Source organism: Lepidochelys olivacea, assembly GCF_965140295.1.
Source record: "Lepidochelys olivacea isolate rLepOli2 genome assembly, chromosome: 18".
NCBI classification, from domain to species: domain Eukaryota; kingdom Metazoa; phylum Chordata; order Testudines; family Cheloniidae; genus Lepidochelys; species Lepidochelys olivacea.
Genome location: NC_140428.1, coordinates 10075534 through 10082575, shown reverse-complemented (window position 1 = coordinate 10082575; position 7042 = coordinate 10075534).

Below are 7042 nucleotides of genomic sequence, written 5' to 3'. Positions count from 1 at the left end.
CTGCTATGGGTACCCGCATGGCCCCACAGTGTGCCAATATTTTTATGGCTGACTTAGAACAACGCTTCCTCAGCTCTCGTCCCCTAATGCCCCTACTCTACTTGCGCTACATTGATGACATCATCATCATCTGGACCTATGGAAAAGAAGCCCTTGAGGAATTCCACCATGACTGCAACAATTTCCATCCCACCATCAACCTCAGCCTGGACCAGTCCACGCAAGAGATCCGCTTCCTGGACACTACGGTGCTAATAAGCAATGGTCACATAAACACCACCCTATACCAGAAACCTACTGACCACTATTCCTACCTACATGCCTCCAGCTTTCACCCAGACCACACCACACGATCCATTGTCTACAGCCAACCTTTAAGATACAACCGCATTTGCACCTACAAGAGCTCTATCAAGCATTCTTAAAACTACAATACCCACCTGCTGAAGTGAAGAAACAGATTGACAGAGCCAGAAGAGTACCCAGAAGTCACCTACTACAGGACAGGCCCAACAAAGAAAATAACAGAACACCACTAGCCATCACCTTCAGCCCCCAACTAAAACCTCTCCAACGCATCTTCAAGGATCTACAACCTATCCTGAAGGACGACCCACCACTCTCACAGATCTTGGGAGACAGGCCAGTCCTTGCTTACAGACAGCCTCCCAACCTGAAGCAAATACTCACCAGCAACCACACACCACACAACAAAAACACTAACCCAGGAATCTATCCTTGCAACAAAGCCCGTTGCCAACTCTGTCCACATATCTATTCAAGGGACACCATCATAGGGCCTAATCTCATCAGCCACAGCGTCAGAGGCTCATTCACCTGCACATCTACCAGTGTGATATATTCCATCATGTGCCAGCAATGCCCCTCTGCCATGTACATTGGCCAAACTGGACAGTCTCTATGTAAAAGAATGAACACAAATCAGATGTCAAGAATTATGACATTCAAAAACCAGTCTGAGAACACTTCAACCTCCCTGGCTCACTTAATTTCAAACCTAAAAGTTGCAATTCTCCAACAAAAAAAACTTCAAAAACAGACTCCAATGAGAAACTGCAGAATTGGAATTAATTTGCAAATTGGACACTATTAAATTAGGCTTGAATAAAGACTGGGAGTGGATGGGTCATTACACGAAGTAAAAACTATTTCCCCATGCTAATTTTCTCCCTATGGTTACTTACACCTTTTTGTCAACTGTTTGAAATGGGCCACCCTGATTATCACTACAAAAGTTTTTTTCTCGTGATAATAGCCCACCTTAACTGATTAGTCTCGTTACAGTTTTTTCATGTTCTCTGTGTATATATCTATCTTCCTACTGTATTTTCCACTGAATGCATCTGATGAAGAGGGTTTTAGCCCACAAAAAATAAATGTGTTAGTCTCTAAGGTGCCACAAGTACTCCTCGTTTGTTTTTTTTGCTGATACAGACTAACACGGGTACCACTCTGAAACTAGGGATTACTGTGTTGTTCTGTACGCCATATGTATGTAAAACACTCACTTCCCGTTAGCGTTCATGTTAAAGAAGGCTCAGTAATGGCTTTCATTCCCAGTTTGGTTCAAACCAGTGAAAGAAGAACCTGTCAAAAATTCAACAACCAGAGCCTCTATGGCGTCTGGATGGGCCGAGCTACTGACTCCAGAGCAGAAGCCCTCATGTGGCTGGTCTTCAAAAGTGCTGAGCGTGTGGGGACACATTGCACTGAAATCAATGGGAGCTGCAAATTGCCTTTGATAATATGGACCCTGGTGTCCTCCCATCCCCTTTCTCAGTATCACAAGGATACTGAGAGATTGTGACAACCTGCTCCATGGATTTACCTGCCTTGGCTCAGAAAGGAAACCCAGCAGCCCAGCATAATCAGGTAGAGTCACCCTATTGTCAGTAAAAGGAGCAGGTCACACACACATACTCCCCTGGGCTCAGCATCGCTCTGGCTTTTGTTCACCCATTTCGGTTTGGAGAACAAGGTGCCATGTATGTGGGACTTCAGCACAGGATTATTCAACATATGCTCCAGATTGGAAGCGTCAATGCATGCTACACGTCACTGAAAGTCAACTATGAGACACTTCAGGGAGCGTCACAAGAAGGACCTGATCTCCACTGGGGGAATATAAATAATAATGAGTCACTTGTTTGACAGGTTGCCCCCTCCAGTTCAGGGTGCCACCTGATGTACTGGGGTACCACTGAGTCTGCCTGTTCCACCAGCCTGGACTCCCTCACCCTGTCCTGCTGAGTCAGGCCCTCAAGCCTCCTCCAGCACACACACACACAGACGACACACAGTTAAAGACACAAGCAGCTGTAGAAAGACACAGACACTGAAATCAGCTCTGCATGGGAAGACTCAGCTCAGGAATTGCCTGGCACTCAAGTACACACCCCCTCTGGAGTGCAAACCCAAAATTGGTTTGTCTTGCACTGCACAGAAATCTATACAGCGTGCGCTCATGAAAATTGCCCCCTCCCACAATGTGGAGAAAAATATGCATGGCCTCCCCGCCCCCCCACTTATGAATCCCACAAACTGGGTTTTAGAAAACAAAACAAGTTTATTAATCACAAAGGTTAGATTTTTAAGGGATTATAGGGATTAGCAAACAGATCAAAGCAGATTATTGAGCAAATAAAACAAACACACAAACTAAGGTCAAGATACTAAAGAAACCAATTACAAGTGGTAATTTCTCACCCTAAATGTTGTTTTAGGCATTTCTGTCACAGACCAGACACCTTTTCCGGGCTTGGCTCAGCTCTTCTCCACCCGCATCCCAGTCCTTGTTTCTTATCCTGGGCAGGGATTCAGTGAAGAAAAGAGCCCTGATTAACCCACTTCTCTGCCTTAAATGGGATTTACATATGGTGGGAATCCTTTGTTTCCCACTTTGGTCTCAACCCCTTTTGTGGAAAAATACCAACAGGCCAAGAAGGGGGTCCAGTACCAGGTGACAGGATCACATGACCCTCCAGTGTGGAGCAGCATCCCAGGAAGTTTCTCAGGAAAGTGGGAGATTAGTCTCTTCAAAGTCCTAGTGTGCTTCCTAATGGCCCATTGACTAACCAGCCAGACTGATTGCATTCTGTCTGGTGGACATTCCCCAGGTGCAAACACTTTTTCAATAGATACATGGTTAATATTCCTAACCTCAGATACAGAAATGATACATGCACACAAATAGGATAATCACATTCAGTAAATCATAACCTTCCCAATGATATCTCACATGACCCATCTTGCATAAAAGATATTTTAGTTATGCCATATTCATATCATAACAATATCTCTACAAAGAATATGCGGTGTAGTGTCACAACTTGACTTTACCTCTTTTCTAGATTATAATCTTTCTCAATTACATTATTTTAAATCTTTTCTCTCTGTCAGATGATAGACCCTCCAGGAGACCTCAAAGGTCCATCTACCCCTCTGGAAGAACTGCCACTGGGCAGATGTATATGATAAACTCCCGAGTGTAATGAAGTAGCTGTACCTCCAAGGATACCTGCCTTCAGTCCCACACTCTGTCTGCTGCTCTTCCAAAGCACCCAAACCTCCTGAAATTTTCTCTGGATTTGCTTTTGAAGTGGATCTGAGCCATCATATCAGCTTCCAGCTTGTGACAGTGGCTTTTGACCGTGAACAATTATCTCACTCAATTTTCCAGAACCTTGATGTGTTTTTAGGGTAATTAATGAACGTTTCTGTAGCGTTCTGTAAGTGTAGCGTAGCTGCAAGGGGCTTTAAGGTACTCCACACAGAGGCTGGCATCATTTTGGCAAGATATGGGCGTTTGTTGAAGATGGTGTCATGTTAGCATGATATAAACGTGCTAGGCTGAGCACCTGCTTAATAAAGGTCGGTCATGAGCACTGTGGATTCTGATTTGGTCTAGTTACATTTTCGAGATTTAACACAAATATTCCAAAGCGTCGGTAGGAAAAGCTGCTTTTGCCCTCTCATAAGAAGGGGTCTCCCCTGATTCTGGTATCAGTGGAGTATGTTCAGCATCAGGTCCCTCTGAAGATTGCTGCTGGTAGACCCAGGCCCCAAGTGCAAACTGCCCTCCCAGGGGAAAGGGGAGGCTGGGCTACAAAGCACTTTGAATTCCGCACATGGAAGGTGCAGTGTAAATCCCGACTGATCATGGAAGGGGGCTACGTTCTTTCTCCCCATAGGCAGCAGGGAGGAAAACCAACTGCAAACAGACATGGTAAGAGGAACGGATTCCAGTCATTCGTGAGGCCACAAAGTGCCTTTAGTGTTGACAGGAATCACGTTGAAAGGTTTCACTCCCTCCAACATTGCTCCCTCATCCTTTGCCTTCTCCTGACCTTCTCCTGCAGGGCCCATGCCTTCTCCCTAATCGTGAACCCTTCAGCTCTGACTGCCTCCAGGCCCTTTGTCCTCACCAAAGCCTAGCTGAATTCCACAGACTCAGTGACTCGCTTCTCTTCTGGTGGCCACACACTCATACCCCAAGAGTGACACGGGGCTTCTGCTTTCTGCCCCTAGCCCTTCAAGCTTCCATCCCTCTCAGCCATTTTCTTTCTTCCAGCCACACATCCCCTTTGCCTCTTGCTGGAGGAGATATCACCTACCATTCCCCCTGTGACAGGATCTCCAGAGCGCCGCCTGGGACTGTGGGACCGCTGTGCCACCTTAACTCTCTCCAGCCTGGGCTGTCTCTCACATTGCTTTTGTCATAACCGTACAGCTAAGGGTAGCCTAGAATTCCTCCTTACCTGTAAGGGGTTAAGAAGCTCAAATAACCTGGTTGGCACCTGACCAAAAGGACCAATGGGGAAAGAAGATACTTTCAGATCTTGGGGGGGAGGCTTTGTGTGTGCTCTTTCTTTGTGTGTTCCCTGGGGAAGCAGAGAAGCATCAGGTCAGAAAACGCCTTCTCCTAAAAATCATCCTAAAATGAGTCTCAATATTGCAAAAATAGTAAGTAAATAAGGCAAGGCGCTTTACATTATCTTTTGTTTTTAGCTTTTGAATTTCCCCTGTGCTAAGAGGGAGGTTTATCCCTGTTTTTTTGTAACTTTAAAGTTTTGCCTAGAGGGGAATCCTCTGTGTTTTGAATCTGATTACCCTGTAACGTTACCTTCCATCCTGATTTTACAGAGGTACTTCTTTTACTTTTTTTTCTATATAATAAAGTTCTGTTTTTTAAGACTCTGGTGTACCTATTTGGTTGGTAGATTATTCTCAAACCTCCCCAGGAAAGGGCTTGGGGGGATATTTTAGGGAAACAGGAACTCCAAGTGGTTCTTTTCCTGAATCTTTGTCTAACTCAATTGGTGGTGGCAGCAAGGACAAGGAAGGATTTGTGCCTTGGGAAAGTTTTTAATCTAAGCTGGTAGAAATAAGCTTAGGGCATCTTTCATGCGGGTCCCCACATCTGTGCCCTAGAGTTCAGAATGGGGAGGGAATCCTGACATCTTTGGTAGTGACCAGCAGCAAACCCCTCCAGGCGCTGTTGCCACTCAGCACAACCACATGTGGTTTAAAAATCCTTGTTGTTTGGCGCACTGGACATGGGGAAAATTATCTGCATATGGTTACGTATCCTGTGCAGCTCCTGGGAGCCACCAACTCACAAGCATTCTGTTTTACACTCCTACTTTTTTCACAAAACTGGACCAATCAGTTAAGTTTATTGACAAGGAAACATTCTGGGTGGAGTTGCGATGTGCATATACACACAGCATGCTGCAAAATACTTCTCTGAATGCAGCAACCACTGATGTCGATTCATAGATTCCAAGGCCAAAAGGGACCACTTTGACCATCTTGTCTGACCTTCGGTATAACAGACCTTCCCAGAAATAATTCCCAGAGCAGAGCTTTTAAAAAAACACTGTGTCTTGATTTAAAAATTGTCAGTGATGGAGAATCCACCCCAACCTTTTGTAAATTGTTCCAATGTTTAATTACTCTGTTAAAAATTTACATCTTATTTCCAGTCTGAAATTGTCTAGCGTCAGTGTCAAGCCAGTGGATCATGTTATAAGTTTCTCTGCTAGAATGAAGAGCCCATTGTTTCGCTGTCTGGAGTGATTCCCAACTGAGAGTGCCAAGCTCAGGGCAGACTGTCAAAAAGAAGGGAAGACACCTGTGACGTTACTGACATAACCTGACCGTATAGATCATTGTTGCAACTACTGTTATATATTTGCAGCAAACATTGTACAAAGCTTCTAAGTAGCCTTAGTAAAGCATTTGGTCAGCTTCTTGAGAAAGGAATTTGCAAGTTAAGTGCCCAATCAAGAAACACTTAACTGACAGACCTTGGGAGACTCCAATCCACATAAGAAGTCTTCCTGGGGACGTTCAAGATAGCATGTGGGCAATGGCTGCACCTGTAAAGAACTGAATCATGCATGGACATGTGACTTGCCTATATGACTCCAAACTCCATTTTGCTGTAATTTTCCACCGTAAGTTCTTACACCCGGAAGAGACTATAAAAGGCAGATGCCTCATTTCCATCTTGTCTTCAATCCTGCTTCTTGCCTCTGGAAGGACTTTGCTACAAACTGAAGCTCTGAACAATGACCCATCCCAGCTGTGGATGTGCTCCAGAGACTTGATTTGAACCTGCAGTTTATTCCATCACTGCTACAAGTCTGAACCAAGAACTTCGCCATTACTGTATGTAATTCATTCCATTTAACCAAGCCTTGCTCTCATCTATAGCTTTCTTTTTATGAATAAACCTTTAGATTTGAAATTCTAAAGGACTGACGACAGCGTAATTTGTGGGTAAGATCTGATTTGTACATTGACCTGGATCTGGGGCTTGGTCCTTTGGGATCAGGAGAACCTTTTTTCTTTTACTGGGGCATTAGTTTTCATAACCATTCGTCCTCATAACAAATGGCACTGATGGTGATACTGGGAAACTGGAGTATCTAAGGGAATTGCTTGTATGACTTATGGTTAGCCAGTGGGGTAAAACCATTTGTTTGGTTTTCCTTGGTGTGCAAAGGAACCCCAGCCT